General features: G+C 38.7%; 1 protein-coding gene across 11 annotated transcripts in view; it reads left to right on the plus strand.

The window, feature by feature from the left end:
* The window catches only part of LOC126923488 (potassium voltage-gated channel subfamily H member 6), a 143,378-nt gene that overhangs the window by 50,737 nt on the left and 77,702 nt on the right, over nucleotides 1-14,939 (plus strand). The window lies entirely within an intron of this gene.

A 14,939-nucleotide genomic window follows, 5' to 3' on the forward strand; every position in this document is an offset into this window, starting at 1 on the left:
GGGTTTTTTAATTCCTGGGAAAGGTTGGCCCGTTGTACAAACATCAGCAATCGTACTGTTTAATTAGAATTTGTCAAATTATCCTTCATAGATTTATTGCCAATCTATCTATACAAGCAGTTGTTTGTTTCATTGCGATCGATCCATATGAAATTGAGCAGATTTGCGAAACACGAATATCTTTCTCTATATTTTATATGTATGTTACATGATAGATCAATGTATCTTTCACGATAGTATCAAATTGGAAGTAAGCAAAGAAAATAGTAACAAAATTATATGGAAACCGGGCTCTCTTCGGTCACAATTTCTTCGCGTAATGAATAAAATCACGACCAGATAATTAACCTGCAACAAAAAGCTGCAGGGATTGATTATCACGCAACGAAATCGCCGTCTTGTATGAAATTTCGCGAAATTTCCCAGTCGAAAAAAGAATCTCGCGTGGAATTTCACTTGTATCGTACATAATTGGTCCAGAAAATGTCTTGATTCAGAAGTTGCTGGTGAGGTTGTTCGGTAGTTGGAGTTGCGCGAGCTGATTTGTCGTACTGCGGGTGTTGTGCAGAAGCCAATTAAGAAACTGACGAAGCTGACCTAACTAAGTACACTCGGCTCGTTAATGATACAATGTATTGTTCTCGCCAGTTTCGCAGCGTAGCCGACAATGAAGCTGGCATTCGGTTGGACCTTTGTGAACACCGAATGGCCGTTTCGATATCTCGTTAACCGGTGCCGCCCCGTGTTCTCTATTCCGATAATCGATCGTCGGACAATCCGGCAAAGAACCGAGCAATAGAAATCTCAATCGTTTTATGTAGCGTTTCGCTGAATTGAATTTTCAAACGTGTCAGATATGTTCCGTGGCGACGATAGCTTTCCATGGTTTCGCTCGAACGTTGATTAGAATTTCGTAGCTCGTGGTGCTTGATATTTGCGAGCGAATTTTGGGTCGAGTGCGATTCTGTTTTAATATTCGAATGTTCCACGTACCCTTCTGGGTTGATTAAATTTTTCATACGACACATATGGTTATGGAGAGTATCTAACATGAAAATCGAATGGGCAAAAATGGTACAGGATGGGAAGAGAAAAAAGAGAAGGGAACAGAATGACGAAAGAGGGAAAAGGGAGACGAAATAGATGGAAGAGGAAAACGGAATAGCACGAGGGATGAAAAGTTAAGAGAATAGAGAAGAAAGGATAGGAAGACAAGAGGAAAGGGCAAAATGAAGGAAAATGCATAAAATAAAAGAAAGGGACAATGATGGAAGCAGTATAGAAAAGAAGAGAGGGCAAGGAAAGGAAAGCAAGAGAATACAAATTTCCCTAAGGCTTTTACAAGCTATTGGAATTTCGCTATTAGAATTTCACCATCAAGAACGCTTATTATTAATCTTTAGTTTCAGTCTTTCATAAAGGAATATTTACATTCCATTTAATAATATAGATACCTATCAATTTTTAAATTTTACTTATTTACTATGAGCTCGGTTCTTCTATTTCTTTCGCTGAAACGACTTTTTCAGCCTGTGACAGGATTAATATACTGAATATTTTAATGACTCATTTAACCAATTAATTGGGGAATTGAATTTTATAAATCTCTCATGGGGTTAGATCGTAGTGTGCGTAAATAAATAAAAGCGACGGCGAGTATATACGTCAAACACAGTTAAATGATTAGGTGTTGATATTAAAAAAAATGGACCTCGTTTGAAAGATTCGTACACGATGCCACCATCAAGGTAGACACTTCTCGACGTATAGGATCTCGTTTGGCAGCGAGGGGGAAAACATAGTAATCTGGGATGATCGAAAGCAGACACGAGATCAAATATTGGTATCCGCCCGAGTAAACAGTAGTTCCGTGTGGTACCACTGAATTGATTAAGGGTTTCGTAAACAACCCTTATCGATATCTCTGCCGCACGAATGGCTCACGAATCGTGACGCGTATTTCTTTCAACGTGAACGCCGTCTATGCAACCTCTCATCCTTCCTTCTCATCGATGGACGCGATTCGTGACAAATCGTAAATATCGCGATTCTCTTTCGAACCTCGTAAATCTTTGTCATGATGACATATTTCCGCGTGACATTTATGAAATGATAGAACTTCTGTGAATAAGGACGAGTCGATATAAAAATGTTTTCCAAGTATTTGTTACTTATTAATTCATTGCTATAATACTACAATATTATGTAGCTTGATATTACTACTTTGACAATTCTGTAGCGTTGATCTCTTAATTGGTACTCGTCAAATTGTCGATGAATATTTTATAAATACTTAATCAACTAGGAATTCGTCCTACAACCAACATAAGAAATAAAACGCTGATGGTAAAAAGTACATATACGGTAAAATTTCGCTTATCCGAACTGGGACGTTTATTCGGTCCAGTGCCATCGCAATGCCCGATTAACCGAATATGTTCCTGAAATCCTACTATCTGATTGCAGGCCATGTGACGCTTATACGAATGAATGTTTTGGCCTTAGTGTTTACAAATTTCAGCTTAGCAACATTCAGTTATATGAAAATTAACTCCCATTGTAGGAATAAATAAACAACGAAGGAAGGGAGATGCTAGTGAACTCCTATTATCCGACTGATCCTATTATCCGACACGTCTTGTTCCTCGACCGTGTTGGATAAATGGAGTTTTACTGTACTACGTCGTGTGTAAAAAATATTTATACACCATCTTATCTATTATAGCGTTTACATGCTAATTAATTACATCCAAGGAAATTTCGTAACATTTTCATATAGCTACAGACACTTTGATACTATGCAAATGAGATCTAGAAAGCTTGGTAAACAATGTTCCATTGGAAAGTAAAAGTGCAAATACTTGTTATAACAGTTACATGTCTATCACCGCGTCAATTAAGTATTATTTCTTTCGAATTGTCACGTAGAAGCAAGCACAGCGTCGTCGATTTCTATAAGTAACATTAACTTCTCGATCGAAGAAATTGCCATTTCCCCGTGTAAAAGAAACAGAACGTTTCTTTTCAAGGAATCAAGATCAACTTACCATCGCCGTTTCTCTTTATATCCTTCTTTTGTGGCTTGCTTCCTTATCTTTCGTAATCGACGAACGATCGAACATCCTTAGCTAGAAGCAATTCCGGTCTTGGCAATTGTAGCACTACAATTGCTACCGCGCCAGCAATCTCTCGGCCGATCTTTTAACAGTTATCTTTCTCCATCGATTTTATCACCGAACGCTTCTTAAACTTTCCTCGTGCCTTTCGCTGCCTCGTTCGTCAATGCAAATTTTGCTTACGAAGCGCAGCACTCGGATTTCAGTATCAAGAGGATAAATCTGCTATCGATGAATTTAGCTTGATAAATACGTTTAAAAGTCGAACATTTTCGTGACAAGCTTCCCCGGCAAGTTTCGTGACTTTTACTCTACGGAAATTTAATACGATTTGCACGTTTGCTCGATACTGCCATAGAGTAATGTTGTTGATTAAATTGATTAAATTTTCGATATCCTTGGAAAAATTGCGCTCATTTTAGGATATTTAATCTTAGTGTAAAGTATTGGTTTGGAATGTTTTCCTCGTTAAATATCTTTAACGAGGATTGATATGTCTTGAAATATTATCAGCTCGATAATGACACACGTATATAGAAATTATAAGATATTTACTACTAACGTATATTTGACAAAGAATTTGTACTTTCGAGTTATCGCGGGGAGACGCGTCAACGGAAGTCGTAAATTCCCGTTACGATTGTAATAATCGACACCACGAATAGATCGATCCCCTGATTTCCCTTAAGATAATAGGGGTGGTTGTTGGAGTATAACACTGCGATTCACAGGATTATAAAATTTTTCCCACACTTTGTACAATCACACAAATTAATAACACCGTTGATTAAGATACAGGTGACGAAGAAAGGATTATTCGTAGATGAGAGAATCCATGTATATGTTGACTTTGATTGACTAGCGAGACACTTTGAGAACCGTCGGAACTCTCGGACCTGTAGACACTGTGAGAGCTGTAGTAACTCTCGGACTTGTAGGCACTGTGAGAGGTATAGAGACTCTAAAGTTCGTTTTGATGTGATTACGGAGGTAGGATCAGTATGGGTGTGCCCTTTGAACGAAAAACGCGGATTCGTTGCTTACATTTTTAGTTTGGAAAGTGATGGCAATAATCCCCGATGCCGATTGGTTATGACCAATGTTGGGAAGGAAGATAGGAGGAAGAACCCTCCTACCAACGTAGTTCATTGGCCACATTGTTTATGAGAAAAACCAGCTTTTCCGTTAGACAACTATTTTTCCCTGTCAGGTAACTACCTGCTTTCTTCGTGATTTGCAAGAACGTACAATAGACTTAAGTACTTTCTAAGAACCAGGATTATTTGGTTATTATTATTTGATTATTTGGTTCCTGCAGATTATTTGGTTATTATTATTTGATTATTTGGTTCCTGCAGGTTATTGAGGTTCCTTCTATTGGTGCTTGGGCCCTGTATCACCACTAAATAGCCATTTTAAGGAAAAAATATGTGTTATAGGTGGTTTAACTAGAAATCTCGAGGGTTCATTAATACAAGCAACAAGTATACTATAATTAATAAATACAATAAGCATTAGATCAGCATTACAATTTTGTATTAAATATTGTTACGCCGCGCAAGACATCTGTACTCCATCCCGCGCGGCTTGACAGCCAGCGGTCTACGTGCAGTCCTTCGAACCCTCAATAGGCCCAAGGACCCACCATAAATTTGAACGTATCAAAGTCAACATATACACGGATTCTCTCATCTACGAATAATCTTTTCTTCGTTACCTGTATCTTAATCAACGGTGTTATTAATTTGTGTGATTGTACAAAGTGTGGGAAATAAATTTTATAATCCTGTGAATCGCAGTGTTATACGTAACGGGAATTTAAGACTCCCGTTGACGCGTATTCTCGCGACCGCGTCTCCCCGCGATAGCTCGAATTTACAAGTATTTTGTTATTAAGTTATCTAGAAGTATTCGAATAATTCCGTGAGCAATTGTACTTAAATAATCAAACGAGAAACCGGGCGAGAATTGGCTGTCTTGCAGGAAAAGTTACACGCGTATTTCACAGCGTTGTAGCAGCAGAGTTACGTTTATCACTGGCCGCTTCTAGGGCAAGTGAAAGAAAAATATGTTTTCGACGGTATTTCCGATAAAAGGCAGCTGGCACGGTCGCAGTTTCTCGTCCAGTACGAATCGCCAAGACAGATGAGACTTATATTTCCGGAGAACTATCGCGGAAAGAATGTCACCAGAAACAGGAAATGCGTTGCACGCTATCGATTCGAGTGATTTTAATACTTTAATTGCTTGGAGAAACCAATTTCCACCAGAGTTACCATCAGATCGATATTCATTAACCTAATTCGCTGAAAAATCTTTGAATAAGATTTTTGTTTTTCCACTTTACGGATTAAGGAAATCTTCTCGTTGTTCGTGCAAATTTTTATAGCTTACTAGTTGCTTGAAATGAACCACTTTTTCCAACTCCGTGTTCTCAATTAGTTGAAAAATCTATACGCCGCAACGTGTAATATTTCCAGAGGATACATTATGATTTATTGCCTAAATAATTTTTAATTAGGTTGCATTTATGAGTACAAACAACGTTGTAAGTATAATGTGAATTCGATTCAGCTCAATTAAAATGAATAGCTTTAACCTAGAACCATTAACATCATTTTCCACGCAATGATTTTATTTCACGACAATTTGCGGTTTGCGAAAATCATTACGTTTATAAAATACATTGACAAATTCACGGAAGAATTTTCAAGTGGCGTGGATGCTATTACGAGCGAACATTTCGTAATTAAAACGTAATTTAAGTGATCGTGTTGTATTTTATACATTTTTATCTTTCAATTTCATACGAATATGTAAAAATCCTACGTATAAACTGTAATATTTAAATATTAGACTAGGTCACGCTGGAATGATGCATTGTCTTGCAATGTCTATGTAAGACTTAACGAAAGGATGACACTGGTAGTCGGAAGCTTAACACGCAAGAGGGTTGGTGCGACATAAACAATCCCCGGAACCGCGAGGCACGACGAACGACAGAGAATAATACGATCGCAGCTGCGACCTTGGAGTCAGACAGCAACTAACGGAGACAGCGTGCACGCTGTGGTGTTCTTCTCTTCAAGGTAAAACCAGGTGTACTGTTTCGACACGCAACCACCGAGCGGAAAACGATCAGAAAGTTGCGCGGCGACGATGACGGGTACCTTGAAAATTCCGACGAACCGTGGAAAAAAGATTCGATGGCAGCCAAGGGGGCACGCGATGGTAATTTCGCAACAGCGATAGGAATCTGTTGGAAAAGAAAAGAAAAAAGAAATTGTGAGCCGACAATCTCGAGCGGGCCGATTGTCGAGAATTTCGAGGCTGGTCGGCGTGTTTATGACGGGTATCCGCCAACGATGCAAACATTTGCAGATTGACATCTGCTATATCTGGATTTTTAAAATCTTTTTCTTCTTTTACTTTTTTGAAAGTTGGAAAAAGAGTAATTTTTTGAGGACGGAATGTGGTGGTTTTCTTTGGTTGTGATTTAGGTGATATGGTGGAACCTGGTAGACCTTTGATGCAAATGGTTAATAGCTGGGTAATTAGAAGGTTTGTTCCCCGCAGGGAATAGAGGTACGTCATGAAATCGGGATTATGCTGGAATCACGCGAGTCGATCTCGATTCAGCTTTACTAATTGTCAAGATTTCCTACGTTGGATGGTTGCTACGTACACTGAGAGATACAAATAACTACAAGACTTGAAGCAATGGACACTGCGAAAAAATAAGATTCTTGAAAGCTGAAATATATAAAATATTTAAAAATTCTCTACTTTACGCTCTTGTAACGATTAAACACCGAAGTGATCCACCAATGAAGCAACAATTGCTCCAAGTTAATCATCCAGTGTACAAAGTCTGCGGTGTGCGGTTCTATTAGTCTGAAGAGGGGAGGAGGTTCCAGAGAAAAGAAAGTTTAGTCGTAGCTAGCTCCTGATTAACGGTAAGAGCTTGATTACAGCTGCAACTTTACAGTGACAAAGAGAAATGTCCCGGTTTTACTGCGCGCTTCAAGGTGAGCCCCGTTGAACACGCAACGTCGCGTCGCACAGTGCGGCATTTGAACGAGGATTCAGGACAGAAATGAAAATTCGGAGGCCGCGTTCTCACGTTGCGTCGCAACGTTTACCTTCTCCCGCTCTTAACTTGGCAAAGGTAAACATATTGGAGGATGTTAACGCCGAGAGAAATCAAAGCGGCAGATGTTAACGTTGATAGGGTGCCAACATTGGAAAATGTTAAGTTGAGATTAATATCGGGGGGAGGTTAACGTTTGAGAGTGGTTTTTATCTGACATCCTTCACTCATGGATATGAGTCGTCTAAGAGAACTTCCTTCGCGCAAGAAAAGATGTTTGAAGAGGCAAATATTCCGGGGAAGTTAAGGTTGACAGGTAAACGTTAGGAGATAAACGTGGAAGTAAAAATTAGGGGAAGGTAAACGCTGGGGAGAGGTTGATATTAACGTTGGAGGGAGGTTAAATTTGGGGGCGGTAAAACGTGGGAGGTCGGCGAACGTTGTGTCGTGATGTGGGGGACTGAGAAACGATCAGGTGACTGCGACAAGACTATTCACAGGAGGAATAGAAACGCGTTTTAACTTCTCTCCCGCAGTGTTCAAATTTTGATTTAGTACGTCAGAGAATTTACTATCGCTCGTGTTATCATCTTGTAACGGGTGAACTTACGAAGAGATAAGTACTATATTTGCTTCTCGAGAATTAAATATTAATCGCGTACTTGTCTATTGAAATTAAGGAACTAACAAAAAGCAAAGTTGGTCAGCTTGACTGCTGAGAGGCACCTATTTATCTTCGTTCGAACATAGATATATCAAGCAATTAAATTTCTGTGGCATCGAAACATTTTCCTGTAAAGAAATGAAAATCCGTTCACGTCCAATTCGAGCTGAAAATGCTCCTCGAGGTCTGTTTGAAGAGCGCGCTTCTATGCGCCGGATCTTTCAACGATCGTGAAGAGATAGAGGCATCGCGTGAATAAATAGAGGCTGTGAATGAACCTGGTTGAATAAGAATGAAAAAAGAAGGCGCGAAGGAGATGAATGAAGGCGTTGGTTTGAGCCGGAAGATTTTATCTCGCAATAAGGAGCGTGCGTGACCATAATACGAGTCGAAAGCTGCATTAAACTCGTGGCAACGTCAAAGCATATCTAACTTACATGGTGGCCTCAAGGGACATACCTGGACCGGAAATTGAGCGCAACGCAACGAGATTAATACGTATTTTAAGATACTTCCCGCAATAGGCGATGTTTCTTCTTAAAAATAATGTCAGATAGGGGAGTTGATTTCAATACTGGGAAAATCAGTGAGGTAGCTCCGATCCATTAATCGATAAAATTAATTGGCAAAATTTATTTTCACTAATAGTATTCGTAAACTTTTTACTTTAAAGAAAGATCGTGCTTTGATCAAAATAATAATCGATTATTTCTTTCAGCAATCATTTTGAAGATAAAGATGTTTCAGGGAATCGTCATTGAAAGCATTATCTTTTCGATACTAATTGCACGCAGTTTGCTCTGAGAGTAGTTAATTCTAATTAATCGTTAATCGTACATTCGATTCCTTTTCACCCAGATTTTTGACAATATTCCTAACGAACAAATAAATAAACTTTCGAAGCACCTTTAGAAGTGGAATTTGCCGATGTGTCGCGAGTTTTGATATTTCGAAACAATGTCAGCAATACGAAATTGTTAATTTATAAACAGTTAAAATCCAACACTTAGGACGATGAAATAATTCCAATAGATAATGCTACTGGAAACAATTTAAGCGAAACGAAGCGTTGCCTTTTCAGTAGGAAAAGTAATTTAGCCTAACGAAAGCTACGAGTCTCAAATGGAGAGAACCGATAATTCAAAGTATATCCGTGCCAAAGTTGACTTTTAAACCCGGAGAAAGGCTCGAAGTTGAGAGGAGTTTCTTGTTTCAAGTCGGCGACATTGTTCCATGCTCGTTTCCCGTGAATTCCAGAAGATTCGGAGGAGAGAGGGGATTCGTAGAAATCTAGGTCTTACCTCGGTCGTTTCGGAAAGTTACGATGGTTTTCATAATTGGAGACGCTTAAACGAAGCTTTTTGGTGGGATCGTTTTCGAGTTTCGGCTATAACGAGGATGGCTAAATTGGAATTAGGTAAACAGTGAAGTATAACGGCATTTAATCATCGAATGGCGGGCTGAAGCTATTCATTGCGAAGTTACGGCTATGAGAAATGTTGTACTTAGTTGTAAGTAATGTTTTTGGCGAGGCAAGATCATTCGTATCACTAAACATTAATAACCGCTATAGTTCAAGATGGAAGCCACTTGCTGGCGAGTTCAAATGGCTGAGGACCAAGCATATCTCGCGTTTAATTTATTTTATTGTTGTGGAAGACCCAGTGGCAGCGAGATGCGGTAAAATCGTTCGAACGTCCAAAGTTTATGTACTTGGACCGTTAAAACGAGCGAATTGATAGAATTCTCGGAAAATAAGCATGTGAAATCACTGTCACGACCGCATAAATTATACTCTAGCTGTGACTCAATCTTTACTGTTGGATATTGTACATATTGTTCGTATACTTTACGTTGTTCTTACATAAAAATATTTAGACACTTCATAAAAATGACTTTACACACGTACGAATATTTAATCGCTGGTAATCGATTTTGACTTTTTCACATTTTGCATAAATACGCTGCTAACAGCTTTAAAATATTAAATGTTACAAATTTTTACTGCTTCCCTTCTCTTATGAATTCTAGTTATTGCTAGAATCTTCATTCTTTCTACATCCTTTCTACGATCGAGATTTTTCTACATACTTGCACTTTTATAATATCGCTGATCCTTAGAGATTCCTTTGCCAGGTGTTTGCGTTTCTCCTATTGTTGCAATCCTGTCTTAGAAAATTCCTTCGTTGCTGAAGTTGCCCGCCGTACTGGCCCATAATAGAATTGTTTTATTCGATGTAAGAATTTTTCCAAATTATATTTATACATTTTCCGAGAAAGCTATGCAGGCCACTTTACAGCACAAAGACTAATTCAGAGTTGCAAATATACCAACTGACGATTAATTACGCAGATAATTGAAAAATTAGTGTTGTATCAATTACTGCGTTGCACCGAATTACAGCAGATATCAGCGGATCATACGCACAAGGTCTCCGGATAACAAACGCGCAAGTGTAACTTGACGACGATGTGTGATATTTCAATTACAAGTTATCCTAAAATTCGAGAACAAGAACGACAATAATTTGCTGCTAAACGGAACGTGCTAGTTTCCTATCGAGCCGCATTATGGTTGTTTTCAGAGAGGCCTTCGCGTGTTCGCACGCACTCGTCGATTTCTAAACAGCAAAAGCGTTCCATTCGGTCTGCGATTAACAAGAAATTGCGAAAGAGTATTTGCTGGGTCAAAGCAATTTTATCGACTGAACACGATTCGTCGCGTACACAAGAGGAAAGTCTCGAAATACGAATTGAAAAAATCAACGAAACTTTAAGCAGCAGTAAAACGGGAGATGTAAAAGTAGGAGGTCGAGCTCTGTGACTTTTCTATCTCGCTTTTTTCGAATTGAAGAAAGAAAAAAGAAAGTAAAGTGGGAGAGAAAAAAAAGAACCGCATAATAAAATCCATTAGAGAATGTGAGAACAATTGAATCATTAATTATTCAAAACGCTGTTGAATTAGTGTCGAGGTTCGTAGTTTTGAATTCATAAAGAATTTGCGACTATTTGCAGGGAATAGGTGCGAAAACGCGAATCGCGTTTGAACGACGCACATGCAAATGTGATTTTGCGTTGGCCCTTGGGAGCTCTTTCAACGTATTAGCGTGCTAAAATAGGATGGATAGGGTGTGGCATGCGGAGACGTGAAAAACTTGTAATTCATTAGCCATTCTTCCCTGCAAATTGGCTGCGGCTGATTAAAAACGAATATTCAACGCACACTGCAGTGATCCACGAAATACGATTAAAGAACAGAGGGGAAAAGGAAGGAAGTTATATAACAGTACAATGTTTAACCTTCGAGCAAAATGTCTGTTCGATTTTCTTGAAAACTCGAGATTTATCCGGACACAGATGTTCGAAAATTGATAAGAATCATTGTGGATACTGGAAATCGGATTATTAAATAAAACACAGCGAATTGTTATTGAAGTTACACCATTTATCGCAGAAAATGTTTTTATCTTAATAATGTTTTCTTTATTTTTCTGTGTTATTTTATACGTCACTTAAATAACTAAATGGACGCATCATGTGCGTCAATAACTCAAATGTTATTACGTAAATGTAATAGTGTAAACACGTTGCTCAATAGGGTAAACGCGTATCGATCTCACGGTATGGACGATGATCCTCAATCGTGATTTCCTCGAATTAACAGTAAATTAACGGCGAATTAACGGTACAGAGTTTGTCAAACGGAGATGCACCTGCAACGCACTGTAATGAATCATATTGAAGCAGGAACCCATGCAAATATGTACACGACAGCAATTTACCACATTTTAGACATGTAAATTCCTTGAACCCACCCAACAATAGCGTGCAAACGCCGCAAGGTAAAGTTGTGCCGATGAAAAGAGAGCGCGGCCAGCTACGACTCGGGGTTGAAAGGGGAGAGGCGAAGAAAAAAAAGCGGTAGTCCATTATGTGGATCTATTTGTATTACGAAATCACTCTGTCAACACGGCGACCGAGGAATCGATGTCAGGGTTGCCTGGTCGCAGTAAACGTCGACAAAATTCACCGTGTTTTTAACGCGATTTCGATCGCGGCTCCGACGTGGCGAGGAAATTCAGTCCTTTGCATAAAGCAAGGGTATTGAGAACTTTGAAAGGATCAAAAGAATATGAAATGAAAGGAACGTTGCTACCATTCTTTCTGTCTAAAGAAATTTCCTTTTATCCGTTTATCGAATTTCATAAAGATTATGTATAATGTACATACAATATACTGATTATCGAAATTTATTGACTTATTGATTCATTAAGGCTCGACCAATGAAATAATATGTAACGTGTGCAAACAAAATAGCTGTATATGTTGTTTTGTCAAGGTAAAAGATATTATTAGAATAATGGATACCTCGTAGAAAATCATTACACCAGTCAGAGAGATGTATAAAAAGGATTTTCGCGATTCAAAAGAGGATAGTTTATTGTAATACAAAAAATACTTCAATTTCTTCAAATTTCGTAGAGTTACACGACCTAGAAGTAGAAGTAACGACGTGAAAGACATATTGCACAAATTTGTGAAATTTTCTTTGACAGCTGCAGCTTCGAAAAAATGAACTTCAATCGTATGAATTTGTTCAAAAAGTTCTATATCAATTTTAACGTCACGGGAATCTGGCTCTTCGTGGATTAATAAAAATCCATCACAAATGATCAATTTTCACAGAGTAACGACTCTGTAAAATAATTTAAGCAAACTCTTTCTCTCAAGTAATTCTCAAAATGTCCAAAAATTCATTCTACTTTGTTGAAGAGCATCCACATTCTTAGAACATAATTAAATAATTTATACAAAAACTCTTTTTGTCAAGATAGATACTGAAAGTGCACCGTTAAGTCAAAAAATCCGACGATCTCTTTGCGAAGGCATCCACATTCTTTAAACGGAATTAAGCAATTTCTGTAAACCCTTTTTACCAAGTAATTCGCAAAATACCCAGATCTGCGCCTTTACAGCTAAAACGTCTAACAAACGTTTGACAAAGTACATCTAGATTCTCTTCAGAATTTTTTATTTGCGTTAACACGTGGGTAGACGGTCGTGACACGGCGAACAGCTATTTCATTAAACGGAATTACACGTATCCTCTTCCCAACCCTCGATAAACAAAAAATGGCGGTGGCGAGACGGTGTGGCGCTGGTCTGTTACCCAGGAAAAGGAGGTTGATTTGTTTTCCTCTCTTGATATATGCAGGCGGACGGACGTTTCGTAGCAGGAAAAGGGAAAAGAGAACGAAAGACAGTTCCGAGTGGCGCGAGGGAAATTCTCATTACGCGTTCGAAACGGTTGGAAATGTTCCAAACGAAACTACCCTGAACTTGTCCCCGCTCTAACGACGCCGATACAGGCCACTATCCGTATCTCTTCTCTCCGAATGGAGGCTTGCAATTGCTAGCAGGAAATTTTTCCAGACATCGGACCAGCCTGGTCGATACACGTACACATACGCCCGGAATTTCCGACAAATTAAACAGTCTTTCATGATTTCCGGGTTAACGCGGCTACGCTGTTTCCTCCAGCTACCGTCTGTTTCTCATGGCCAATTATCGGAGACGTACCGCTGACGTTTCGCTGGTAAATGCCTCCATCCATTTCGACTTTGCGCGCTTGAAAAACGTGCTGCTTATTCTACACTGTTTTCGAAAGTTTCGACTTTGATGGTCAGACGTAAATTGGAAAGAGTTACCAGCAGTAGTGTATCAAGGTTGCTACGAAATTTCATTCCTTGAGACGTCAACGATGCAACCAAACAAAGATAACATTGAAAAAATATGATAAATGAAGTTCTCTTATTTTCTGGCTTCTCTATTGCTTAGTAGATGTATTCTAATGTGAGAAGGTTAAAGAATATAGATTTGCTTCTTGATTACAAGTCTTACAAAAAAGTAAGCGATCGATCTTTCACGATTCGTAAAAGATGAATAATATTAGCTCGATTGTTGTGTTAATTTAACTTAATTCGTATCAATCTGCACAGTTGGGGTTATTAATGTTATTTGAGTGTTCAATAGGATGAAGCGCGTATCTAATTCCAAAACTAAATGCAAGGATAATTTGCAATCTTAATTTAAATTATAATTCAGAAATTTAAAGAATTTGAAGATATAGAGCTTGTCAATAAAATTGTAGCTCTACCAGATTAAAGAACTACAAGCGTCAACATTATTACTGCGTATTGCCTTTTAAAACTCGATTTAACAGCGTTGTAGTACTTCGTTCGACGTAATTCCGATGATCGTGAAGTAATCATTCGAAGAAATCGTCGTTGTTTGACTTATACGTAAAGTCGAAATTAAAATGCATCCTGTCGAAACTAAGAAAATGTCCGTGTACGTTTGAACGTTATCGTAGCTCGGTTCCATTAAGAAGAACGAGGTCTTACTTCGATAATCGAAGTCGACGGCCACCAAGGGTGACGTGTGTGCCTCTTCCAATTCCGAAAATGACCGGTGGCGAAAGTGTTCCGCGATAAATTGTAGAAATCCTAAGATTATGGCAATGGTCGATACGGAACAGAGGTCAGACTTGGCGAGTGAAGTGTGTCAGTGTTAGGTCAGACGTTGCCAATCGATACGAAAACTGACGAACCGCAACGCGATACACAATGGGAAACTCCGTTACCCTTGTGCATGTGAGAACTATAACGTAAACGGACTGCACTTTGTTTTGTTAACCTCCAACTGCCGTGTCAGCTCATGCAACGCGTAAAATATACTGGTAGGCGTAAGTTTCCCCAGTTTGTGGATAGTTGAGCAAGTTGCAGGTGTTGGACACTTCCATGGAGGGATGGTCCTTGCCCGGAAATTTTCGAGTCCTTATCGCGTTGCAAACGAAGGAAAGTTTTGGTAGCTGTGACGATCCTACTGTGGAAGTTTCGATATTCTTATCTGCTTCTGGAAATTCTAATTCCTTTAATACTTTGAATGTTCAGTCGGTATATTTTATAGACAGTTTAAAATACCTCGAAGAAAATGGCTTATAGAATAATACTGAAATATTAGTAATAATAATACTAGAATGGAATAATAAAATTAATAATATGACAAT

This window comes from Bombus affinis, chromosome 13, assembly GCF_024516045.1.
Source record: "Bombus affinis isolate iyBomAffi1 chromosome 13, iyBomAffi1.2, whole genome shotgun sequence".
NCBI lineage: Eukaryota > Metazoa > Arthropoda > Insecta > Hymenoptera > Apidae > Bombus > Bombus affinis.